Source organism: Eublepharis macularius, chromosome 5 (genome assembly GCF_028583425.1).
Source record: "Eublepharis macularius isolate TG4126 chromosome 5, MPM_Emac_v1.0, whole genome shotgun sequence".
NCBI classification, from domain to species: Eukaryota; Metazoa; Chordata; class Lepidosauria; order Squamata; family Eublepharidae; genus Eublepharis; species Eublepharis macularius.
Window position 1 is genome coordinate 156286040 of NC_072794.1, and position 12487 is coordinate 156298526.

At 43.2% G+C, this 12487-nt stretch overlaps 1 long non-coding RNA gene across 1 annotated transcript; it reads left to right on the forward strand.

The window, feature by feature from the left end:
- The first annotated feature begins 5843 nt into the window (after window positions 1–5843).
- LOC129329632 (uncharacterized) lies at window positions 5844–8979 on the forward strand. The gene is made up of 3 exons (XR_008597001.1): window positions 5844–5906; window positions 7944–8093; window positions 8251–8979. It is a non-coding gene; the product is annotated as an uncharacterized LOC129329632 (long non-coding RNA).
- The last annotated feature ends 3508 nt before the right edge of the window (window positions 8980–12487 follow it).

Consider the following 12487-nt stretch of genomic DNA (forward strand, 5'->3'; position numbering starts at 1 on the left):
CAAACATTTTTTGCTTTTTAAAAAAACGGGGCTTTGTAAGAGGAATGGCTGTTTTTCTGTCTGTCACACTCTGTTTTTAACCTGCTTTTAAAACACTGTATTTTGTGGGAAAACCTCATTCACGGCTCTGTGTGTGTGTTTAAAATATGCTTTTGGAAGACGGGTTGCTTGCTTTTAAAATTGGGTGGGGAGGAATGGAGGATCCCGTCCCTACTTTTTTTAAAAAGCTGGCTGAAACATGTTGACGGGGTGTATCTCTCTCTATTTGGAGAGACAGGGACGGGTTAAAAACTTTTTCCCCCCTCTGCTCTAAGTGTGTGTGTGTGTGTGTGTGTGTGTGTGTGTGTGTGTGTGTGTGTGTGTGTGTGAACGTCCCCTCCGTGAGGGGAGGCGGCTTGTCGCCGGGTTAAAAACTTCCCCCCCTCTGCTCTAAGTGTGTGTGTGTGTGTGTGTGTGAATGTCCCCTCCCTGAGGGGAGGCAGCTCGTCACCGGGTTAAAAACTTTTTCCCCCTCTGCCTCCACGATCCACGGATCGGAAACGGGAGATGATCAGTGTGGATTGGTGATTTGGGATCCACGATCAGCTTGATCGGTAATTTTTTTTGGATCGTGCCCACCTCTAATACCAACCTTTCCTTATTGTGCAAATGCACTATGAAAGCCCATTAAAAAAAAGAAAAAGGGCCAGGCAAAAACAAATTTCTGCCATTATCATGTGGTATGGAAAGGAGGCGCAATTGTGGCACAGTGATGGCGGAGAACACACGGAATGGGAAAGCATGTGAGTATTTGCTTGAACAGCACCGCGGTTGCGAAAAAGGCACAGAAACAAAAGGGAAGTGTGGATTCAGCCTCAGTAAAGTTCAGTGCAGTTTTACTACTAGTAATTTAGAAAAGGTCTGAGGGAAATTGATGCCACAGGATTTTCTTGCTGAAGCGTTCATTTTTAGAAAACAACAGACCCTGTTGATTGTATGGGCTTCTCCACATGGTGATCATATGAAGGAAGAGATGAATGAGGAGGTGATTGACACCCTTGTATACACCACTTAAATCCCTTATGATACCAGGACATCACATTATACACATCATCTCAATATCTTTGGTCGCCATTTTCTGTGTTTTCCGGGTTCAGTATATGCACTCAGGGAAACCCAGAGTTTTGGAAGTATGTGTTTACATATATGTGCTCAGTTCTATTTACACGTATTGAGAGGATTTATGAAGCATACTCTCCTGGTATGCAAGGCATGAATACCAAAATTGTAATAAATGAAAAGGGATTTAACAAGTGAATCATGTGTACACAGTTAGTCATGGCTCACGTGGTTGCTATGACTCATTCAATCCAAATTAAGGGATGAGCGAGTGGTACAAATTGGAAGCATTGTGCGTACATAGATAGGGTTACTTACTAACACTGCCTTGGCAAATGTCAGGAGACTTTCAGGGAGGTGCCCGAGGGGGGTGGAGTTTGTGGAGGATGTGATGTCACTTCCATGTGGATAAGATTTTAAATGCAAAATGTATTTTTTATGTCCTTTACATTTTTACGCTGGATTTAATTATTTTATTAATTGATAAGGATGTATTGTCATTGTTATGGTCTCTGACCGCAAATAAATTCATTCATTCATTCACTTCCATGTGATGCTCTAGTCATTTCTAAAGACTGTAGTGACTAAGGGAAATTCCCAGGGCATCACTATGGGGGCATTTCTTTCTCTTGTTACTCAATTTCTCAAGGGCAGGAGATTGAGTCTGAGGGTGGGAAATAAGTTAATATAAGAGGTGCAATGCTGGATCAGGCCATCTAGTCCATCTAGTCAGGCATCCTGTTCCACACAGTGATAGGGTTAAGGTGGGGGCTGAAATTTCGGGACCTGGAATTTCAACTGATCTTCAGACTGCAAATTTGTTACTCTGCAGGAAGTGCTAGCTTCTCAGGGCAAGCTCTATTGGCTCTCCCCCAAAACTACATCCCCTCCAGGCACCACCCCAAATCTCCAGGAATTTATTTATTTATTTATTTATAGGCTGCCTTTCTCACTGAGATCAAGGCGGATTACATAGTGTGAGATTAGTACAGTCACTATCCAGGACATTTCCCTAAACAATGCCATGGGGTAAATAGATACAAGTTTACAAAGACCTAGCATTAGCAAGAATCCAAGACAGAATTGAAGAACTGCTGAAACAGCATAAACAATTGTAGGACTCACATTAGACAACATACAACTGCCCAGTAGGATCATACTTGAAGCACAGGTAGCACGTAGGAGCACATACTTAAAGAACAGATAGGATGTAGCGCAACATAGTTGTGAAGTCTCTAACTTGTTAATGAAGCATCTGAGACCCCCTACACACACACACACACAATACAGCCCTTCTATCTGACTAAAAAGCCCTTTTGAATAATTCAGTTTTTTCTCATTTGTGGAAAGCCAGGAAAAAACCAGGCAACTCTACACAGATGCCCCCAGAAACCTTACAAGTAGGGGACAGAAGTCAAGAGCTTCCCCCACTGTTGTCCTTAGTTTGTCCAGGAAACGTTGACCCCCTTCTGCATACCAGACTTACTCCTCATTTTTCAAGGACAAGCTAAAACCAATGCAATCAGCTTGACCATATTCCCTCCACACCTTTTCCATGCAAAGGTGGCGTGGTGTCAGCTTATTTATTCCACTTTGTACTCAATTTGGGATTGAAGAGCACTAGTGCTGTCATCACCAATGGCATCACATTGCTGGTCCTTTGTTTGTTTGTTTGTTTGTTTTGTGCATGCTAAATCAATGCATCACGGGAATGCAGGAGGGATCACTGCGCCCAGAATTTCCCTCTCTCTGCCCTCTCTTTGTTTATCTGATTGGCTGATTTGGGCTCTGCTTTTCCCGCTATATAATATTCCAACTCCTTTGAACACAGAAAGTGAAAGCAATGGAAGCAATTAAACTCATGGGGAATCACACACCTCCAGCACATTGGCAAACCATCTGTGCATTGATCCAATGCTGGATTTAGAATTTTTAAAAAATAATAAAGAAAAAAGAGGAGAGGGGGGAGAGTGAAGAGAGGAGGAGGGACAGAAAGGAGGGAGAGGGAGTGACTGGATAGATGAGAGTAGCCAATCACAAAGAAGTGAGCTGGCAGGGGGCAGGAGAGGGGGCAGAAAAGGGTGCAGCACTAAAAGCCAAAATAAAGATTATGCACAGCAGAAAGCACTGACTGGATAACGATCATTTTAAAAAGTTGAGGGCAAAGTGCTTCCAGAAAATCCAGGGGGGAACCACACAAAAACTGAATCAATTACTAATGGCACAAAAAAAGGGTGTGTATGGCTATAAATAAATCGTTGCAGTTGGGAAAATGAACTGGTGAAATTAGCTGGTGCGGAAGGGATCTTAGACAGCATTTAATATCCAAAAGCGAAACTTTCTCAAAATGATTCCCTTTACTAAGGTATGTGTGCACACCATCAGTTTTGATAAAATCTCCTCCTCCTGAATGTGTCCCTCAATATTAAGGAAATATAAGAAGTTATTTTATTCCATCTGTTTTTTTTTAAAGTTAGTGTTTCCAAAGTAGTACACAAAGTCCAATCAACACTCTTGTTGCAGACACAAAATGCTCTATCAATGGATAAATACACACACACCCCGCACAGCTGCTTGATAATGACTTTCACATGAGGGCTGTGTCAACAGGATTGTTGAAGTGATACCCCGGTGTTGCTGCCTGTGATAAGCATTTTCCTGTTAAGATGCAATAAAAATGATATGCTTCATAAATTACAAATAGCCATTCAATCATTTCTCTCCCCTGCCCCAGACGTTTAGAGGTAAAAAAAAAAAAAACCTTGCTTAAAAGTCTGAGTCTTCCTTGTCAATGAGCATTTTAAGACACAATAGGCCACACCTCTCAAAAACGTTTGCCTTTCAGAGAAGAGAAAAAATTGTTAACATCTGCTAAGCCTCCTCACTGCAAAAGAAGCACATTCCCTTGTGTAATATATAAGGCCAGTTTAAGCTGGGGATCAGCAACATACGGGCACTGGGCCAAATCCAGCCCTCTGAGAGGAGCCATCTGCCCCCACTTGCCAGTTCCAGAGACAAAAGAAGGGTGGGGATGATGAGTTTTTGTGATACCAACACTTAGAATCTACTCATGGGGGGAGGCAGGGGTTGGACCACCCCACATTCCGTTTTTGAGAGACCTTCTAGCTTCTTCTGACACACTAGCTCCCCCTAACGCATTTGATCAGGGCTACATGTAATGTAAAGGTCAAACAAGATGACCTGCATGGAAATCTCTGGTTCCATCTCCCTACAGGTTTTTAATAAACTTAAATGTAAGCTAGAGAGACCTAAATCATGGCTGCAATACCATGGCTTTTTCTACACATCCTTAAAGGGACGGCCCACTCACCGAACACTGGCGGCTTTTCCCCTTGACTCCAGACATTTCCGTTTTCAAAATGATTACAGGCTGTTTGGCTTCCATTTTTTTGGCGCCCTTTTGGGAGTAAGGGAAAGTACAGCAGCCATTTTGAGGTGGTATTCATCATCCCATCTCAGAATTCCAAGGATGCCCACAGGCTCAAAAAAAATTGAGGACCCCTGTTCTAGAAGATCCTGGAGTAGTCACTTTATTTTTCACATTATCTGTCACTTTTTATATCAGCTGTCAGAATACAACTTTCACATGACTAGAATTTTTGAACTGTACAAATCTTCTGTTAGAACTGCACGTTTTCTACCTGGAGCTGTGTATTGTGCCTTACTGCATATTTTTAAAGGCAGCACCATGCCCTTTGTACAATTTTGGCTCATTTCTTTGGCTGCTTTTAATTTTAAAATAGCCCCTAAGTGCTGTCTAGTTTGGCCCCAGTTGTGCTTTGGCCTGAGTGTGTCACTGATTTTTTCCCCCTAGGTTTATTGATTAACAAACTACTGGAAAGAAGCCTTGATGCTCCAATTTTAAACAGCGCTTAACTGGAGAGGCAGTTTGGTGTGGAGAGCCAGTTTGGTGTCGTGGTTAAGAGCATCAGGACTCTAATCTGGAGAGCCAGGTTTGATTCCCCACTTCTCCACTTGAAGCCAGCTGGGTGACCTTGGGCTAGTCACAGCTCTCTGGAGCTCTCTCAACCCCACCCACCTCACAGGGTGTTTGTTGTGGGGATAATAATAACATATTTTGTAAACCGCTCTGAGTGGGCATTGTTGTCCTGAAGGGCAGTATATAAATCAAATGTCGTTGTTGTTGTTAAGTTTCAAGCAGCATTGTCTCTTTTTCCTTCCTGTACCTTTTTATTCTGTGATTTGCTCCTTTCAGTCTTTTGCCTTTTCTCATTTACAGTTGTATTCTAAGCAGACTTCTACCTTTCTTATCCCACTGATTCCAATTAACTTAAAAGAGTGTACATCTCCTTAGAACTGAACTAGCCCACCCCCGCCTTTGTTTTATCATTCTGCTTATGAACCTCCCCTGCTCTTTGAGATAGGTCTTTTTTTGTTGTTGTTTAAGGAATCACGTTGCCTGCACTGCCATTTAGGGCAAAAGTGAATGACCCTGAGAAATATTGATTTTGTGCTTGACATCCCAGACTTTTGCAAACCCAGGCAAAATAAATGTCCACCAGAGGCCATAGTTGAGGGGGGGAGTCTAAGGAGCTGTCTGTGATAACTATAAACATTGATCATTCCACTCTCTTTCCCAGAGACTCGATTCACTTTCAGACAAATCCTCCGCCTTCATTTAACCTAATGGTCAGCTAACAGCTTTGCCAATCTCCTGTGTGTGTTCAGCTTATCTCTGGCCCTGCTCTTCCCGGCCCCTTTCCCAGCACCCTCACCTCAGCAAGATAGCTGAGAAGAGCAGTCTGTGTACAGGCCCAGGGTGTGAGGTATGTCAAAAGAGTTTCTGTTCACTTTAGAAAAGATGTTTGATAACCTAGACAGATACCAAGGCTGACACCTTGTTTAGGCCATTTTGTTATCAGGCAGGGGAGGACAAGAAATGGATGGGAACGGAAGAGAAAGAGGTGTGGGCAGGCATACTGAGTGCTGTTGACTTTGTCAGTGAAGAGAGGCGAGTGCAAATTCTCTTGGGTGGCCTTGTTAAATAATAGCACCACAGGCAAATTCTTCATCTTTTCTTTCTTTTTTAAAGAGAAGTAGAAATGAAGCTCTTCTGATAAGCTGAGCAAAGGATCCAAAGAGAGCTGGAGAGCATGAGAAAACACTTTCTATATCCACACTACTGCTGTTATGCATACTCCTGCATTGTTAGAAACACATTACAAAATCCTTGTGTTTGCTCGGAGATGATACAAAGACTTTGAATCAAATGTTCAAGGGGAGCTTTGTGCCTCCCAGACTCACACAAGCCCTCTTCTTAGGGTTGCCAGCCTCCAGGTAGTGGCTGGAGATCTCCCAGAATTACAGCTGGTCTCAAGGTCACAGAGATCAGTTCACCTGGAGAAAATGGCTACTTTGGGGGTGGATTCTATGGAATTATGCCATGCCAAGGTCCTTTCCCTCCCCGAACCCCACTTTCTCCAGGTTTCACTCCCCAGATCTCCAGGAATTTCCCAACTTGGAGCTGGCAACCCTACCTCTTCTTGTGACTTGGATGCACAGATCGAACTGGCTTCTGACGTCCCCTGGGCACTGTTTTCTCCTCCATGGAGCAATTATTGGCTCGGTTCGCAAAATCATGTTACTTACCTGGGTGTATGTAAGTTTTACAGTGGAGTCCATAATTTCTCCATGGTCTTATCACTGGAGAGACCTGTCAAGTTATCTAACATTAGGAAAATTTTCTGACAGTAAGAGAAACTCCCTAATGGTGAAAGCCGTTTCGCAATGGAACCAGATAGCCAAGCAAGGAAAGGGAACTCCTTCACTGGAGCAGAGGACTTCAGACAAAGGCTGGGCAGCGATCTCTTGGGAAAGCTCTACCTGTAGATTTCCTGCATTGAGCAGAGCCCAGGGGTTTGACCAGACAGCCTCTAAGCTCCTTCAAACTTTAGGATTCTATGATGGTCACAGGAGATTGTATATATATATATATCCATTTCTGGATTAAGTTCTTCTTGTGCAAAAGAAGTGCTCTATGTGCACACCCATAGACAACATCATGCGTGAATGTTTATTTTGCTGTAGTCTAGGGTGGCCATCCTCAAGACATGGCCTGGTGTTCCCCTGAGCCAGTTTGGTGTTGCGGTTAAGAGCAGCAGGACTCTAATCTGGAGAGCCAGGTTTGATTCCCCACTCCTCCGCTGGAAGCCAGCTGGGTGACCTTGGGTCAGTCACAGCTCTCTCAGAGCTCTCTCAGCCCCACCCACCTCACAGGGTGATTGTTAAGAGGATAATTATAACACATTTTGTAAATATATCCAGAGGAGCTAGCCGTGGCCATTTTCACACTGTCTATAAATCGCACGAGACTCACGGAAGGCTGCTGGCTTTCTCCCGTGATTTTTGACGCCGTTTACAAAATGCCACAGTGATTTACGGTGTTTTATAATTGGATGGTGTTAAAAATCGCGCGAAGAAGCCGGCAGCCTTCCGTGAGTCTCGCGCGATTTATAAACAGTGTGAAAACGGCCCGTGTTAGTCTGTAGTTGCAAAATAGCAAGAGCTTTTGAGAGATGCATCTGAAGAAAAGAGTTGTGGGCTCTCGAAAGCTTATGCTACAATAAAGTTGGTTAGTCTTAAAGGTGCTTCTGGACTCTTTACTATTTTGCTACAATAAAGTCTTAAAGGTGCTACTGGACTCTTTACTATTTTACAAGCTCTAAAATATTGCAGACACCAAGTTGGATCCTACCAGCTTCCCCATTCAATCTTGCCCAGTTCTCCTCCACACTGTACCCCTCCCTCTTCCCACATGGATTAAGCCCATGCAGTCCCCATGACTGACTGTGTTACCTTTTCAGTGGAAACGCTGATAGGATCCAACCGAATGCGGACCCAGATGGCACCGTGCTATGCATTGTTCCCTGCATCTACCAGTTCATCTATAAATTTCAAAGCAGCCCTGATGCGCATTGTGATGTGGCTCTAATCACCATGGCTCTGTCTCAAAGGTATGAGCAATTATGGGTAAAATATGTATTTCACATTGCCTATGAAAGGGCTCTTGTATTTCCTCATCTGTTACAATGAAATTTGTTCAAAGTTACCCTGCTCTTGGTAACTACACATAATACTTCACTCGTTCTGTATTTATCATTGTTAAAACAGGAATGGATAAAACCAACACCTGACATCTAGATATATCAAATGGAGTGTGAGAAGTTGATACTGCCACCATCTCGAATGGATGGGGAGGCCCCATCCACCTACACAGCTACCCCAGATGGAGCGTCAACCCCTCCTCTCCCTCTCCCGTCTGTTTTTCAGAAGACGGCAGATGTTCTGCTGATGTGAGGAGAAGAAGCAAACCACAACGGAGCTGGTTTGTCCAAGAGGACCCCAGCAGGATGCAGAAGACAGAGGCCAAAAATAACAACTCTGTACAGTGTGGCGAGTTTGTTTTCCACAAGGTTCTCCCAGCTTTAATGGGCTGGGCGCATGACTCAAAATTAATGGAATGCAATAATTAATTTCACTTGTCAAGTTTATGTTACCACATCTTCCGTGCTGGAAGTAGTGTCACATCATGCTGTGCCTTTAGTTTGTGGAGTAATCTTGAAATATGTTCAGCCTGGAAAGAAGGCCTAAGTATTTCCAGGTTGCTGCCTTAGAACTGATGCATACAATATATTCAGAGGTGTGTTTTTTAACTCCGTGCATTGTGGGGAAGAGAGGAACGCAGGGATCTATGTTGCTTTGATGAGGCTACAGGATAAAAGTGATGCTTCTACTGGGATAAAGCAGGCAAAGTTCATACATGGAAAAAACCTCTCTGCACAATTCAGGTATTCTGGTAACTTCATTGTTCACACACATGAAAAGCTGCCTCCACGCATATAGCCCCCTTTCAGGACTGGGGTAAATATTAAGGTATATCCAGAGTTGCCATTTGTTTCATTTTTCTTCACTATAATTCACCACTTCTTAGCATCCCACATCCTAATTTTTCACCCATCAGTAACTGCTTAAGTTGGTGGTACACCAGAAAAATTTCTCCTGTTGCATTGAGGTTCAAAAGTGAAAACACAATCGGGTATTTTGTTCCTTATATATGGAAGTGCCAGTGTCCACACTACACTAACAAGAGAAAACTTTGTGGTTCGGGACAGAATTTGGGTGCATAATGAGGAATTTAGCGTATGGAGCAAAGTGGTGGAGTAGTGTACGCCCCTCCAGTTCCCAACTGATTTGAGAAATCCATCTATCTCTGCCTGATCTGCCCGCTGGGTTGCTTCAACTTCCCTCCCAGCAATGAAAACAACAAAAAGTAGCACAATTTTGTGTGTAGGACCAGCATAATGCACCCCAGGTGGTGTGTACTGTCATCTTAGTAGTGCAAGAGCATTGCCCCACTACATCATTGTTTTCACCCGCAATCTTGAATCTTGTGAATAGGGTTGCCAACCTCCAGGATGGAGCTGGAAATCTCCTGGAATTACAACTGATCTCTAGATGGCAGCAATTCATTCTCCTGTAAGAAACAGCTGCTTTAAAGGGTGGGTTGAATGGCATTATACCCTTCTAAGGTCACTCCCCACATTCTACCCCCAAATTTCCAAGCATTTCCCAACATAGCGTGGTCTGAGCCAGCATTGCATCGTGGTTAGAGTGTTGGACTAGGCTCTGGGAAGAGCAGGGCCATTTCCACACACGTTGAATAATGCACTTTCAATGCACATTCGCAATCCTTTGGAAGTGGATTTTTTGCTCCACACATGAAAAATCAGTTTCAAATGTTCACTAAAGAGCATTGAAAGTGGATTATCCAACGTGTGTGGAAGCAGCCCAGGTTTAAATTCCCACTTTGCCATGGAAGCTTGCTGGGTAACCTGGGGCCAGTCCTCCCCTCTCAGGACCACACTAGAAGTGATGAATTGCACTTGAATGGCAAGTGAACAGTCTCACATGTATTCCTCCCTGTTCATTTGCGCTCCACTTGTGTTCCACTTGATGATCGAGTGGAGTGCAAGTGAAGCGCAAGTGAACAGGGAGAAATACATGTAAGTCTGTTAATTCCTCACTTCTAGCCTGGCCCCCAGCCTAACCTACCTCACAGGGTTCTTGTGAAGATAAAATGGAGTAAAGGAGAACAATGTGAGATGCTTTGAGTTCCCACTGGGGAGAAAAATAGGGTATAAATGAAATAAAATAGACAGACAGACTGATAAGCAAATCCAGGGTCGACAACCCTACTTGTGAAAGAGGTTCTGAAGACAAATTGCATCGTCCTTCCTGAGCATTATTCTAGCTCTCTTTGTTGCCAGGTCAGAAATGAAATAAGCAGTCAAAAAGACTGTGGAATTTCCTTTCTTTGAGCTCCCCCCCCCCCCGCCCCCGCAAGAAAGTCTGGATAGACATGTTGTAGGAATCGGACATCCTATATGCGGCAAGAGGCCAGGGTAAGTTATTCAGTGGCTTTCCAGCTCTATCATTTTGTTTCCATATGTATTTCATTTTATAAAGAAGAAACGCCCGTCACCACAGGAACCAATATTTCAATGCAAAATTTGAAGAAATAAATTTTGGTGGCTGCCTTAATCCAGTCTTTAGATCATTAGGAACTTGTCTCTGGCATAGCAGGGCAAAACCTATTTCGTTAATGGGCACAGCTCATTTGATGAGGTTTTTCTCATGAGGCATGCAAATGGAACCCGGGCATTTGTCGAAATGCAGTGTGCATTTTCTCGCATGCTTTTTGGTGCTTGAAAATCATCTCACCTGTCACTTAATGGCTAGTAGTTATTAGCGGATAGCCATAGCCTCCACTTTGATGCATCTCTGGTTTCCTAATTCCTTTCCTTTACAACATACCCCAAACCATATCTAGTTTCCTTCTTTCTCCATGAAGCATTTTGAGGCGCAAAAACTCAAATGCAACCGTTTCCTTGAGCCGATGAAAGATTGCATTCAGGCGCTGTAGGGGTCCGTCCCTTGGATGCCTATAAATCAAGACATTGTCTGACTTGGCAAGTGCATTCTCCACATTTTTGCACAGTGGCGAACTAGTTGTGTTTGCTAGAACAGCAACGAGCACCCTATAATTCACACCAGCTATAAACCTAACCACGAATGAATCGTGTTAGCATTGAAAACGGTGCTCTGGTTTTGGGAGAGTCGATTTTCAGTATCTGCCAATATCTTCAACATAAATTTGAAGTGTTTTAAAAATGTACATCATGGAGCCCTGACATCAGCTGGTACCTCATTAATTTACACAGCTTGTTGAAATAATTTGTTAACGCCAGACTCTGCAGCTTGTAAAGCATAAAATGGGTCACTCCCCAATCTGTCTCACCGAAATCTCCTCCGTAAAAAACAATTACTTTAAACATACGATCTCAGTGAGTTTCCTTGGATATACTATTTGCAAAGTTTCCCTATCATATAAACAAATGCTTACATATTTCCCCGACTGTCTCAAGAAAATACATTTTATTATTAGTTGCCATTAAGGTAGATAAACTGCTGTACTGTATATAAAACTGCCAATATAAAGTTGCTGATCTTTTTACCATTGTAGGCAGATTGAGACTTGCCACTGACATTGTCTGAATTAAATGTGTGCTGCTTAGTCTGTTGTGTGTAGAAACCCAGAATGCAGTAAATAGCCTGAGGCCATTTTAGATTAGCAAAATGTCTTGCCAGGGAGGCCTGATCTAAGTCTGTTCTCTCTGTGCACTGTGGTCCCACTGTGGTCTGTGGAGAGATATGTTCTCTCTCCACCTGATCTGGGAATGTCCACAAGAGAAATGTAATGTGTAGTTAGGCACCAAGGAATCTTCTGCAAAGAATTCTCCAGTTGATATTTATCTATCCTCCAAAATTCTAAACCTATGGGGTCTTTCATATGGAGGTTCTCCAGGCAAACTGGAGCCATTTTTCTCTGAGCTACCTCACACATCATTGCCCGTTTGTTGTCTTTTCATGGTTTCCTTATCATTTCTACATGCATTTTCAAACAGAAAACTCGAGGATACAATTTGAAAATGACCACACCTTTATTCAGGCTTTTTTCATGCTTATCTCGAACATGCCGACTTCTTTGAGGCTTATATCCTTAACTGAACGTGCCCCTGAAGTCCTTGTTGATGTGACATCTTCATTTTTCCTACCTCTCTGCTCCTCAGGAGGGGATTGAGTGCTGTCCTGGTTTCTTATGGACAATTATTAACATGGTATATTGTGGAAGGCTTTCACGGCCGGAGAACATTCGTTGTTGTAGATTTTCCAGGCTGTATGGCCATGGTCTTGGCATTGTAGTCCTTGATGTTTTGCCAGCAGCTGTGACTGGCATCTTCAGAGGTGTAGCACCGAAAGACACAATTCTCTCAGTGTCAATGTGACA